At 35.5% G+C, this 14,000-nt stretch overlaps 1 pseudogene; it reads left to right on the top strand.

Annotated features, from left to right (window-relative positions):
• The first annotated feature begins 314 nt into the window (after nt 1-314).
• LOC128193769 (uncharacterized) lies at nt 315-3,629 on the top strand (annotated as a pseudogene).
• Nucleotides 3,630-14,000: the final 10,371 nt, after the last annotated feature.

Genomic DNA, 14,000 nt, shown 5'->3' on the forward strand with positions numbered 1-14,000 from the left:
CGACGTTAAATTAGGTTGAGCTGTATTTTTTGCTTTGATGATGTGGCATTGTTCAATAAAATTTAATGGCTGATGTGTTTTAAAATTGTTCACGTCACATCTCAAATCAACTTCTTCTTCTGTCTCACCACTTTCTCTCTCTCCCATCTCTTCCCACACTCAAAAGCTTCAATTTTTCTTTCTTTTTTCCTCTTCAAAGACTCAAAGTGCCCGCCAAGAAAGATTTTCCTACTGAAACTAGACCACCAGTAGAAGTGCAGGGAGAGGTCCAAAAGAATATTACCGAGCACTCTGTGCTAAAGGAACACAACAAAATGGGCAGCGGAAAAAGAAATATATTTTTCAGAATTTGGTTTCGTCTTAGAAAGAGGGAGCTAGTGAAGGTTTCTATTGGCTCAATTGCAGCAGCTTTCTCTGGTATCTCAAAGCCATTTTTTGGGATTTTCATCATCACCATAGGAGTAGCACACTTTAAGGAAGATGCAAAAACGAAAGTTGGACTTTGTTCAGCCATCTTCACTGCAGTAGGGATGCTTTCATTATTCAGCCACACCATCCAACATTACTTCTTTGGAGTGGTTGGAGAAAAGGCCATGGTAAATCTCAGACGTGCTCTGTATTCAAGTATCAGATATCCCCTATTAGAATTTCCATAAATGAACCTCATTTCTCTTTCCTGGAAAAAAAAACTGCAGCTTTTACAGTGCAGTAGGAAGTACAAACTGAATTGAATGGCATTTATTGGAAGTATAAACAAGTAACTAATACAGGTGTCCACGTGTCTATCATCATTAATATAGGGGCAAAAATACATAAAGATCAAATTCTGTTCACTGATAAATACTTGACAATAAAAGACTAAAAAATAATGAAAAAAAGAATTAACTAAAAAGACATTTGTTTAGTATCAATAATGTGCCAATTTTATAGTGAAAATATTCTTTAACATTAAAAATAACCATTTAATAATATTATGTAGACTAAAATGATTATAAAAAAATATTTTTTTATTTATAAAAAAAGGAGAATAAAAAGATAGTGAAGTAAGTCAGATTCTTTTTGGTATTATTCTTACTGAGTAGTAGATATACACTAATATTGGTATATTATACAAAAATTTAATAAAAGATTCCAAATTCGTAGAAAATAATATTAATTTTTTTAATGTCTAAATAATATTGTATATACTTCGTTTCTACCAGTTTAGAAAAACTGTTAAGAGGAATGGTTTATTCCCGATATTATGAAATATTCTATAATTTTTATTATCAGATTCCAAAATAAAATAATATATCTTAATATGAAATAGATATTAAATAATATTAGAAGATTATTTATTTAACACTTACCTAAGATAATATTAAAATAATATTATTTTACACTTATATTACAATATAAGTAATTTAAAATTAAGAAATAATTATTTAACATAAAATAAAATATCTTTATTCACCAATGTAATATATATATATATATATATATATATATATATATATATATATATATATATATATATATATATATATATATATATATATATATATATTTCATTGTTAAATTAATAATGAAAAACAAATTTATTTATTTTTAAAAAAGAATAAAGACAACTGCTTCAATAATTATTTCCATAACACGCATTTCTATTTCTATTGTGCATCTTTCTTAGCACGTATTGTAAAAATACATTATGCCAAGTGAAAACTATACAATTATAAAAATATAAGGTTTTTCCTTTACAATGATATAATATAGGAGTGATTATAATATATTCGAATTAATCTTAATTATTATATTTTCGTTAAAAGTTTTAGTTAATCAATTTTATAAAAATGGCATATTTATTTAATATATTATGTAATACTAATAGAGTTTCATTTAAATACACTAATAAAATAATTATGGATGTTTATTATTCAATCGTATCGTACAATTTACAATAATTAAAGATCTTATAGTGGCCACAAAATAAACCCATTTTAATAAACTGTAAATTGATATTCTTATTCTTATCCATGTTATCGGGAGTCGTCAGGGGTTGCAACATAGCAGTTTTGGCCAAGGTATCTTCTACTCTTATAGAATCTAAATTTATCACGCCTTTTTTTATTTGTAACTTTGTGGTTATGTTTATTAAAGTGCCATTCAAAACGTAGACGGTGTATTTTGATACAAATTTGGTTTAATAGTCAATTTTGTCCCGAGTTTCGTTAACAAATCTCAATTTAATCCCTTATTTTAAAAGTGTTTAAAATGGATCCTCATTTTTAAAATTTTGAGTCAAATTAGTCCATTCCGTTAAATATAACCAAACGAAGTTAATGGGGTGATGATGTGGCAGTTGTTAATAGTTACGTGTTATATGTGAGTCCAAACGTGTTCCTTAATTACATAATTTTTGCTTGCCTTTGTGTGAATCTCGATTCAGAGAAGACAATCCTTCTCTCCCTCTTCTCCAAAACCCCAACTTTCCCTTCTTCTATAAGAAAAACTCTCTTTTCTAGAGACTTCCCTCATCATCACCGTTGTCGTCGCCGCTATCATCATCGTCATCGTCATCCAATTCCCTTCAACCCATCGAAGACCTTCCTCCGAAGCTCTAAGAAATCGTTCACCTTTTTCAATCCGTTTGTGAACCCAAGGCCAAATACGAACAACTCCTCTTCTATGGCAAAAACCTCAAACCCCTTGAGCCCCACTTCAAAACCAACGCAACAAGGTCCAAGGTTGCGTCTCCCAGGTCTGGGTCTGAGCCTACCTCCACCCCAACCGCAACGTCATCTACGAAGCTGACTGCGACTCTGTCCTCACCAAAGGCCTCGCCGCGTTGCTCATTCAGGGCCTCTCGGGTCGACCCGTTAGTGAAATCATTCGGGTCACGCCGGATTTCGTCACGCTGTTGGGTTACCGTAGAGCCTGACCCCCTCGAGGAACAATGGGTTTTTGAACATGCTTAAATTGATGCAGAAAAAGGCGCTTATGATGTACGTGGAAGCTGAAAGGGGTGGTGAGTTCACTGAATTGAAGTCACCCGAGTCGAATTTTGATAGCATTGTTGAAAATCCTTCAAAGGGTAGAGAAAGTTCTGAACTTGGTGAGGGTGATGTTGGTTTGGATTTTGTGTTGTCCTTGGCTGAATGGAGGCATTGGGGCGCTTCTGCGTCGCGGCTTGCGTGAGGTGGTGCTCCTGTGAAGATGCTTCACGGTGGCATGGACTGTGGCTAAACCGGGAGAAGCGAATCTTTGGGGCGATCCCTGGGATTTTGGTGGGGGATTTGTTCCTTTTCATAATGGAGTTGTGTGTGCTTGGGTTGCACGATCAGATGCAGGCTGGCATTGATTATCTTCCTGCAAGTATGAGCTCTAGTGGGGTGAGGGTTATTCGTGGGATGAGGTATGAGGGGAGTGCTTCTGCTTCTGGTAAGGTGTATGTGTATGATGGAGTGTATAAGATTATTGAGTGCTGGTTTCGAAAGGGGAAATCTGGTTTTGGGGTTTACAAGTTTAGGCTTTCCAAGATTGAGGGGCAGGCTGAGATGAGAAGTGTTATTTTGAAGGAAGCTAGGAATATTAGGAGGGGTGAAATGGAATCGAATACTGTTCGTTTTCTTTCTGTTGATATGTCCAACTAAAAGGAGAATGTTCCTGTTCGCCTTTTTAACAACATAGATGATGATCGAGATCCCCTTAACTATGAGTATCTTGCCAGGACAAGTTTTCCATAGTTTGTGTTTCATCAGAGTGGGAATGTTACTGGTTGTGACTGTGTGAATGGTTGTGGTGATGGATGCTTTTGTGCTATGAAAAATGGGGGTGACTTTCCTTACACTCTGCAGGGACATCTTGTGAAAGGGAAGCCTTTGATTTTTGAATGTGGCCCTTTTTGTTCTTGTCCTTCTTAGTGTCGTAATCGTGTTTAGCAGAAGGGACTGAAATATAGGTTGGAAGTGTTTAGGTCCCTGCAGACATCTTGGGGTGTTCTTAATAAAACCCTATATTTCCTCTAATTAACGAACATATCAATATATTTTGACACGTAATCAGCCAGATCATCACTCCATTAACTCCGTTTGGTTATATTTAATGGAAGGGACTAATTTGACTCTAAATTTTAAAAGTGAGGACTCATTTCAAACAATTTTATAAAGAGGGACTAAATTGAGATTTGTCAACGAAACTAGGGACAAAATTGGCTATTAAACCTAAAAATTTCTTAAAAGTTTAAAAGAGAAAAATAGAGATAAAAAATATAGTAAATTCTAAATTAAAACTAAAAGCTTAGAAACGTTTTATTTTTTATGAATTAATTTTAACTTTTTAAATGTTTGTTTCATTTTCTTTCTTTCATTTACTTTAAATTTTGTTTAAAAATCCATATAAAAGAAGCTTGTATAAACATTCAATTTTTCTTACTTGACTCATTCATATCACTAACTTGGGTAGATTCACTAGTAAAATAAAAGTTTTTTAACGCGCTATATACGTCTCGATTATGGCAATCGTCTTCCGTCATCTCCTGTAGAGGAACATGTTGTGCCCCCTACAAGTAAACTTAATAATCATTTTTTTTATTAATTTACTTTTTGTATAATCTAACATTTAATTTGACAAGTAGAAGCGGCAAAGGAAGTTGCGCAATTGCTGGTGTCCTAGGGGACGACATGGACGACACTCGTCCATGTCAGCTATATATTCTCTCCTACCGGGACCATGCTAGTAGCTCGTGGCACAATCTATGAGACGACCACTGTAATGCATGGTGTACAACTAGCAGAAAATGAGGTCAAGGTCAGAGTGGATGAAGTTGTTTTACCAAATGCCTGTTCCTATGCCTAGAAAGGAGTTTTTCACTGTGGAAGAGGCATTTAAGTCCTTCGTCGCCTGACCTAGACATTTGGTTGGTGATGTATCTGACCCCTCGATAAATACTCCTACTATATACTTCTCAATTTTAATATGGTTTAAACCCTATTTTGATCCTCATATTCGTTGGTTAATCTCAAGTGGGTTCTCGCTTTTTAAACTGTCAAAATTGGGTCCATATACTTGTAAAATTGAGCCAACTTTGTCCTCTCCGTTAAGTTTTGACAAACGGCTTTAAGAGATGCTGAGCTGTATTTTTTTAAAAATGGCGTGGTATTATGTATTAAATTAATGGGTTATGTGTTCTAAAATCAACAATTCCACGTGGAAAGTAAATTCTTTATGGTCTTGGGTCTCCGACTTCTTCTCTATCTCCGGCGCCAATTTCTTCTTCTTCTAAATTCTTTTTTCTCAGTTCAATCTTTATTTCTCACAAGTCAAATTTTCCATTATGGCTCCAACCCCTTCTTCCAAACAAAAACTACCCCACCCAGATGAAGACTCCACAGTCCAAGCACCGTCTCAATTTCCATGGCCCCAAATCAGCATTACAACTGCACCCTTCTCCCAACCTAAATTATGCTGCAAACAAGGAACCCCCTCCTGAACACCCAATTGAAGTATTTGCCAGAATTCGTGACTACCCAGATCGAAAGGATAAGCCTTTATCTGTTCTTCAAAATAGTTCCAACTCGAGTTTTATCCGGGTTCGAGCTGATTTTGGGTACCAGGATTTCACCCTTGATGGGGTTTCTATGTTTGAGGAAGAGGACCTGAATGTGTTCTATAAAAAGTTTGTGGAGTCAAGGATCAATGGAGTTAAGCTTGGGGACAAGTGCACCATCATGATGTATGGACCAACCGGTTCTGGGAAGAGTCACACAGGCGTTGGTGTCGTTATCGCCACCGCAGACGGCGCGCTCAGGCAACAAGCTAACGCGAGATCTGCGACCTGCAGATTCTAGTTCTACTGGTCGCAACAAGTTCAATAAGGACAAAGGCGTCAATGTGCAGGTTCTCGTTCGTTGCAGGTCAGTGAGTCCAACTCCAATTTTCAGTTCATTGAGTTCGGTTTGTGCGTGACTCGTTGAAAGTCGCTAATGGAGTTTATTTTGCTTCTGCTATTGTTCAAGTCGTTGGGTGAAGATGAAGCAAGGTTGAACACACCCATTGTGATTTCGTTTAACGAAGGTAGAAGAGAGGTTTCCGCTGTGCAGAATTTAGCCAACAAATAGATCACATCTTATTGTTTGGATGTGGATTACTCTGGATTTTAAGAATTCTTCATCCTGGTGAAAGTATTTATATTCTTGAACTTAATATGGAATTATCGAATACACAATGGAAGGAGGTGCAAGAAAAAAGGTAATCTTTTTTTCTGGTTGGGTCAGAAGAAGATGGTGGATCCGACGAGGTTGATAGTGGAAGGTTGTGGCTTAACGGTGTTGATGGTTATGTAGCACGGTGGTGGTTTTGGTGAGGATGGTGGCGGGCATGGCTAATGACGGCTAGGGTTTCTATGGAGAAGACGAAGTTAATGGGTGGGAGATTTTTTTTTTTTTGTGAATGAAAATTTATGATGTGGAATTAACACATAATCCATTCAATTTAATACATAATGCCACTCATTTTAAAAAAATTACAGCTCAACATCTCTTAACGTTGTTTATCAAAACTTAACGGAAGGGACAAAATTGACTCAATTTTACAAGTATATGGACCCAATTTTGACAGTTTAAAATGCAAGGACCCACTTGAGATTTACCAACAAATATGAGGACCAAAAAAGGGTTTAAACCTTTTAATATTTACTTCTTATTGACGTTAGAACATAACCATTTTTTCATGTCACAGTAGACAGATCAAGAGGGAAGTCCTACACCGAAGAAGACTCATTTATTTGAGGATGACCCTCTTAGTGCGTTAGACGAGCTTGTTAACATCATTTGAGATGCGTCGATGATTGTACCATGGGATTCTACTACATTTGGAAGAGATGCTGAGATCCCATTATACTTGCATGCCCAAGATGTTAGGGAGCATGCGTTGGGGAGAGAAGAAATTAATATTACACTCATTCAGCTGTGGACGATGTAAGTTTATGTTAAAGCCATTTTTTTAATAGTTCCCTTACAACACATATGATGTTGTCTAGGAGATCTACTGCTACAACTAAAAAACTTGCATGGGTTCCCCTTAAGGTTTGGAATTTTAGTCCATACTTTGTTACATTTTGTACCATTCCAATGATGTTACTTAACATTTTATAATTATGATGATATATTGTAGTGTAATAGACAAAAGGAATCATATGAGTGTGGTTACTACGTCATGTATTGGATGATGACCACTATTTGTGCACGTTACACCAGTGGATGGGAAATAGTAATATTTAGGTTTGAATTTTATTTTCTCTATAGTTTAGATTTTATATACACTAATTGAAATAATTGTATTTTATGCAGAGATTCAATATGACTACTCCAATTCCAGAGAAGTCACTTAAACTCGTGAGGAAAACACTGGCTAAATATGTAATTCAACTATATAATAATATGTAGTAGATATTAGGATATAGTAAGTTATAAGTTTATGCTTCTAAGTTGTTTTATGCTTTTTGTACATTATTATTAGTTTAACTTTGTACATTGGATTGATTTATGCTTCAAAGTTGATTTATGTTTACATTGAATCGATTTATGCTTCAAAGAAGTTGATTTATGATTACATTGAATGCATTTATGCTTTAATATAATTTTTATTAAAAACATATACTTCTGGATTATTCTAGACTGTTCTGGCTATAAAATTATACGAAGGTTGTTTGTGTAGTTGGGAATGTTGTAGAAACAAATGTGTTCTTAAAAAAAGTAAGGGAATACGCCTTGGTTGTGACCATAACCGAGGAAAAAAGCCCTCTACAACATCGGTTCACGCCACAACCGAGACATAAAGTATGGCGAAAAAAGCAAAAAAAAAAGTAAAAACCACTCTACGGCCTCGGTTCTGGTTCCAACCCAGGTAGTAGAGGATGACACACTTCCTCGGTTCAAAAGGAACTGAGGCATAAAGTCCTTCGAAAAAAAAATAAAACAAACAAAAATCATACTACTTCGGTTACCTTTGAACCGAGGAAAAATGTTACCCCTTTTTGCCTCGATTCACAATCGAGGCAAAAAGGGGTAGACTTTTTTGCCTCGCCTGTATATGCCTCGGTTCAGGAACCACTGCCTATGGATGAAAATAACCGTTGTCGTTTCCTCTAACTGTACTAGTGATTACTTTACTTCTCAATTGATCTATATAATATAATGCATAAACTCTTTTTAACCAAATATTTGTTTATCATGGGTGAATGTCATTAGTAAGATATAATGAAACTTAAGTTTTGATAATTGCTTAAAATTATTTAGATTTTAAAGTAAATAATATAAATAAATTTTAATTTCTATTTAAGTGAAAAAAGAAAATTTTTATGTTAATAGTTTTATCATTTTAGGAATAGTTCATCTGAATGTGTATTTCTCCGTTGAACAACTTATGAAATGATAATTTTAATAATTACTTAAGTTTAGACAATTTTCAGCTTTTTAATATTACTTACTTTGTCAATTACTATGAATCAATTATTTAAATATACTTATGAATGAATAAAAGTATCTCTATATTAAGTTATTCCATACTATTTCAATTTAATTTAATTTTGGCTGGTTTCAATGTCTTAATATCCCTTTTAAGACTTTTTTTTATGAGACTACAGTCTCATTAATATTTTATCTAGTTGTTGGTAAGAATACATATTATCAAGATAAAAAAATATGTTTTTATTCTTATGACCTACGGTCTTATTTAAGATTTTCAGTCTTATTTTTATGTGATATATCAGCAATTGTAATGGTCATGTCTTATTATGTAGGTCTCTAATAATGATATTCGACAAATATTTAACTTAGGATTAAATCTTAGACATTATTTGCAAGGGAAGAGTTGCATTCTTGCACCATTCCTTTTCATTCCCCCACTTTCTTTCCAGCTACTAACATTTTGCTAAAGAGGGCTCCATCTCACTAGTAAAAAATATGCTTTTGAACTCGCCTAATAGGCTTCGATCAAAGAAAAACCGAAGCCTATCCGAAAGCGGTGGCAATTTTGAAGTTTGCACAAATTTATATGCACCGATTTAAGAATATCCGAAGCATATAAAGCATTTTACCTCGGTTCAAATAATAACCGGTGCCTAATACTCTCTGAAAAAATTACCTGCGTCTCTACAAAACCGAATTTTGGCCTGACACGTGATCTAGTACTTCGGTTCTATACGGAACCGATGTTAAAAGAGGTTTATGCCTCGATCCCAGTTCATAACCGAGACCTAAGATGGAGAAAGAAAACAAAAAAAATGGATGAGAGAATATGAGAGGAGTAAAGCAAAGAAGAAGGGCCGGTGGAATACATTAATGGCATGGTCCATCACATCCCATCACTGACACTTTCTCATCCCATCACATCCCATGGTCCACCACCTCCAACTTTTCCTTCGTTTTTCCTAACCTAAAAAATAACAAAGGTTACTTCCTTTTTTATTAGTTGGACCTCCACCAAGCATGTGCTTCACTCATCCCATCCCACCCCATGGTCGTGTTGTTTACATTCCACTCATCTGTCTCTGTTCACCTTGCAGACTTCGGAACCACAGGGAAACTTGCAGACTTCGGAACTCTGTTCACCTTCGTTGTTGATTCTGCTGGGTCACAAATCCACGCTGATGGCGTCTCCTTTTTCATCTCACCATTCGATGTTGAGCCGAGCATTCCCAACAATTCATCTGGGGAATACCTCAGACTCTTCACTCCCGAAACTACTTTCAACACCAACAAGAATCAGATTGTGGCCATACTCGGGAGGGATCTGGACGGAGAAAAAGTTTTCGCCGAGGTGGAGATGACAGAGGAGGGGCATGGCGGCAACGGCGAGGGGGAGGGGACCGGTCATATTGTTGTTGTAGAGGTTAAGGACTTGGAGATTGGCGAGGTTGGAGGGGAAGGTGACGTTGAAGGCGTTGTTGGAGAGGTTGAGATGACGGAGGGCGGAGAGTGCAGAGGGATTGGGCCGGAGAACTGGTTGTCGGCAAGGGAGAGGTAGGGGAGGAAAGTGAGGTTCAGGAGAGGGGGAGAGGAAAGTGAGGTTCAGGAGATGGGGAGAAACGACCTCGGTTCATCAACTGAGCCATAAAGTCCAAAAAAAAATATTTAAAAAAATAAAAAATGTTACAGCTTCGGTTAATTTCGAACCGAAGCATAATCTTACCATTTTAGGCCTCGGTTCTGAACCGAGGCATAAAGCCTATAACTTTTTACCTCGCCTGAATATGCCTCAGTTCAGAAACCGGTGCCTATCAACGAAAATAACCGTTGTCGTTTCCCCTGACTGCACTAGTGTCTCCTATAACTTTAGTTATCAGATTTTCAATATGATTCTTAATGTACCAACTTCACTTCTCCATCCTTTATAAAAATATTCATTTTAAGTTAAAAAATACCTGTAAGAGAATATTTGGTAAAAGTAGAAGTAACTAATGGAAATAACATTTAAACCTGGTCAATTAAGAATGGTTGGAAGCTGGAAGCATATTTAAGTTGACTTAGGAGTGATTTGTTAAAAGAATAATATATTGAAAAAGTAATGATTATTCATAAGTAACTACATATTGAAACAATATTACGCAAAAAATATTCATTATACTAAAACACAAACACCAATGAAATATGAGTCCAACCATATAAAGGATTGACACCATTTTTTAACCCAAACTTTAATACAATTGGTTAATGGGGTTTTCATCTTTATATAGTTCTTTATTTTCTTATTTCTATTGAATGTGGAACTTAGACTCACACTTGAATTTTCAATAAATTGAGAGCATTTGCTGACCACGAGCTAACATAAAAGATACTATATATATATACTCTCTTTGTCTCTATCTAACCCAAGAAAAGTTATTGTTTGAACACGTAAAACTGAAAATTTTTAATGAATAACTGAGTTAAGAGTTAAAGGTTACATGTTTTGAAGATGAAATTACTTTCAATTGATTACTTAATATATAAAGCCACCTATTGAGCTTTATGAATCAAACAATATTTGTGAAAAATGTTAAGGTTTTAAAAACTATTGGTGTTTATAAGAAAGCAAACTTTCTTTAACAGAGAACAAAAATGAACAAAAAGGAACGGGAAAATATATTGAAGGAGAATATATGGAAGGAGAACAATAAAAACTTATTTTATTGAATCGTTACAATTTATAAAATTTAAAAATAACTACTCCTAGAATTAAGCCATTAAATAAAATGCATGAATCAAAATAACAAACCTAAACTGATTCCTTAAAACTAGGGAAATAATAAAAAATAAAATAGAATTAAAAGGTGAAGTCCTGAAGCAATTTTCTAACACTCCTCCTTGCTTTAGGAGCTGCAAACACCAATTTTTTTCCTTAGAAGCTCGAACCTGCTACCTGAAAGTGGTTTTGTAAATAAATCTGCAAGTTGATTTTCAGACTTGCAATAAATCAAAGTCACAAATTCATTTTTCTGCACTTCTCTTAAAGAAAACAACTTGATGTTGAAATGCTTAGTTTTCCCATGAAATTCAGGATTATGGAAAATAGCGATAGCAGCTTGGTTGTCAACGAAGATCTTGGTACTTTCTTTTTGCTCCAGACTTAAATCCATTAAAATCTTTCTTACACCATAAAGCTTGATTGACTACAGTTGTTGCTGCAATAAACTCAGCTTATTCAGTGGATTTAGCCATAATTTCTTGCTTCTTTGAGCTCCAAGAGAAAACACTTGATCCAAGAGTAAAACAGTAGCCTGAAGTACTTTTCATATCGTCCATAGAACCTCCCCAGTCAGTATCAGAGAAACCTGTCAGCTTAAATTCTTTGCTCCATGTGAACTTAACACCAAAATCACTTTACCCTTCACATACCGAATCACTCTTTTGGCAGTCTTGAGATGCAATTCACTTGCACAATGCATGAATCGAGATATAATACTTACAACATTTAAAATATCAGGCCTTGTTGCCATGAGGTACACAAGCAACCAATCAAGCTTCTGAAATATCCTTCATCAACTTTGTTAGCGCCATCTTCTTTATGCAGCTTTTCCTTTTGATTCATTGGAGTGCTTATTGGCTTGCATTCTTCCATTTGAAATTTCTTTAGTATATCCTTTGCATACTTTTTCTGACATATGAAAATTTCACCTTGCCCTTGCTTGATCTCCGTGCAGAGGAAGTAGGACATAACTCCAAGATCTGTCATTTCAAACACCTTCATCATCTCCTGTTTGAAGTTTTGAATATGCTCTGTATTGTTTCCTTTAACTAGTAGGTCATCAACATACAATGAAACAATAAGAATATCAGTGTCATTGTGCTTAACATACAAGGTTGTTTCTGATAGACTTTTCTCAAATTCAAAATTCAGCAAATATTCATGAATTTTGCTATACCAAGCTCTTGGAGCTTGTTTTAGACCATAAAGAGCTTTCTTGAGAAGATAGACTTTATCTCCCTCACTTTCCTTCACAAATCCTTGGGGCTACTCAACATAAATTTCTTCCTGTAAGATACAATTTAGGAAGGCTGATTTTACATCCAACTGGAACACTTTCTAGCTCTTTTGTGCAGCTATTGCAAGGAGTAACCTGATTGTGTCCAATCTAGCAACATGAGCAAAAGGGTTAGAATAATCAACACCAAATATTTGGGCATACCCTTTAACCACCAGCCTAGCTTTGTGTTTGTTGATTGAGCCATCATCATTAAGTTTGGTTTTAAACACCTACTTGACTCCAATTACCTTCCTGTCTTGAGGCCTATCCATTAGGATCCAAGTTTTGTTTTTTTCTATCATTGACAACTGCTCCTCCATTGCATTTATCCACCTTTGATCATTTTTTGCTTTTGCATAGTCAGCAGGTTCACATAAGGAAATATTGCACCTTTCATAAACATCTGAGAGCAACCTTGTTCCTCTCACAAGAGCATCATCCATTGTTTGATTCTTCCAGTCATCATCTTCTTCTTTAATGGTTGAACTGGAAAACTTGAGTTTTAGTTCTGCCATGTTTTGACCCTTCTTTTCTGCATCATCCAGGTTCAACTCTTCATCCTCCATGAAGTGAACATCCCTGTTGACAATAATATTTCCAGTTTGTGGCTGGAAAATTTTATAAGCTTTAATGACAGAACTGTAGCCTATAAAAATGCCTGGTGAAGTTCTCCTATCAAGCTTGTCACGCTTAATCTGTGGAACGTGAGTGAAACACAAACAACCAAATACTTTAAGAAATTTTAGAGATGGTTTATAACCATACCATGCCTCAAATGGTGTCATTTCTCTCTCTGCCTTTGTTGGAAGCCTATTTTGAAGAAACATAGTTGTATTTGTTGCCTCTGCCCAAAACGTTTTTGGCAAATTCTTCTCATGCAACATGCATCTTGACATCTCCATGATGTATCTATTTCTCCGTTCACTAACTCCATTTTGTTGAGGTATGTATGGAGATGTAAGCTGATGCTCTATGCCTGAATCTTCACAAAACCTGTCAAATTCTACTGAAGTATACTCCTTCCCATTATCAGATCTTACAATCTGAATTTTGCAGCTGCTTTCATTCTCAACTCTTGTCTTAAACTTCCAAAAAAACTTGAGCTACTTCTGATTTAAACTTTAAGAAAAAAATCCAGCACATTCTGGTGAAGTCATCAATAAAGGTAATAAAATAAAGACTACCTTTTAAGGAAGGTGTTCTGTGAGGGCCTGAAACATCCGTGTGGATGAGCTACAATTTGTGAGTGGCTCTCCATGTTGACTTTGGGAATGGATTTCTTTTTTGCTTTCCAAATTGACATGTCTTGCATGTTGGTATTTGATCATCAAGTTCTGGAAAATCAGCTACCATTTTCTTATACTGCATTTTCAGCAGCCCTTGGTGATGATAATGCCCAAGCCTCTTGTGCCAAACTTCTGTTATGTTCTCCTTGACAGGAAAGGCAGCTTTCTCTTCCTCCAATGGATTTAGAGCAAAACTTTTTCCTTTCATTTTGATTTTGAAAATTTCTTGACTA

The sequence above is a fragment of the Vigna angularis genome, chromosome 8 (assembly GCF_016808095.1).
Source record: "Vigna angularis cultivar LongXiaoDou No.4 chromosome 8, ASM1680809v1, whole genome shotgun sequence".
NCBI classification, from domain to species: domain Eukaryota; kingdom Viridiplantae; phylum Streptophyta; class Magnoliopsida; order Fabales; family Fabaceae; genus Vigna; species Vigna angularis.